A 721-nucleotide genomic window follows, 5' to 3' on the forward strand; every position below is an offset into this window, starting at 1 on the left:
TTACAGGAAGACAATGAAGGGATGTGAGAACAGGAGTAATGTGGGACCGACGGCTGGTTCTGGTTAAAAGTCCGGTGGCTGCATTTTTGCTAACTGTAAACGTGAAGAGGGAGTTACAGTTAACTAGACGGGAGAAAATTAAGCTGTGAATTAAATTAATTGTTCAAGATCACTGGAGTGCAATTTTAAAAAGGTCAGGTACTGTTATGAATTGTGTAACTAATAAGCCAAGTTGCATATATTGTAGCTAGACTATTATCTTTCAGAACCATTTATTATTTAAGTATTAAGTTTGTTCAGCAGTCATGCCACTGTGATGGACGTAGTTTTACAGAGGCAGTTAAAGGTCAGTCAAATCTGATGTTCTTGTTGACCCTGACGCGTTGATTTTGACAAACCAAAACACACAACAATTAATCCACAGAAAATGTTAAGAGTTTAAGTAATCAATTGTGACTGTGTATATGACAAGCAACATTTAATATTGAGTTTTACCAGTAAAGTAAAGTATCTTTACATGGTAGTGGTAGTTTCTTTGGTGCCAGCAGACCAAAAAACATTATGAGGTAACTCCCAAATACTACTTCACAGTGAGAAAAAGTTCAACTATATCTTATGCACTCGAGGAACTGTAGCTTTTGAAACTCGAACTAGTTTGAAAAAGTTCCATCCAGACTATGTTGTGGGAAAATACCAGGGAGTGGGAGCGGGAGGGAGTGTT

Source organism: Morone saxatilis, unplaced genomic scaffold (assembly GCF_004916995.1).
Source record: "Morone saxatilis isolate NCDOM2014 unplaced genomic scaffold, NCSU_SB_2.0 Contig7, whole genome shotgun sequence".
NCBI classification, from domain to species: domain Eukaryota; kingdom Metazoa; phylum Chordata; class Actinopteri; family Moronidae; genus Morone; species Morone saxatilis.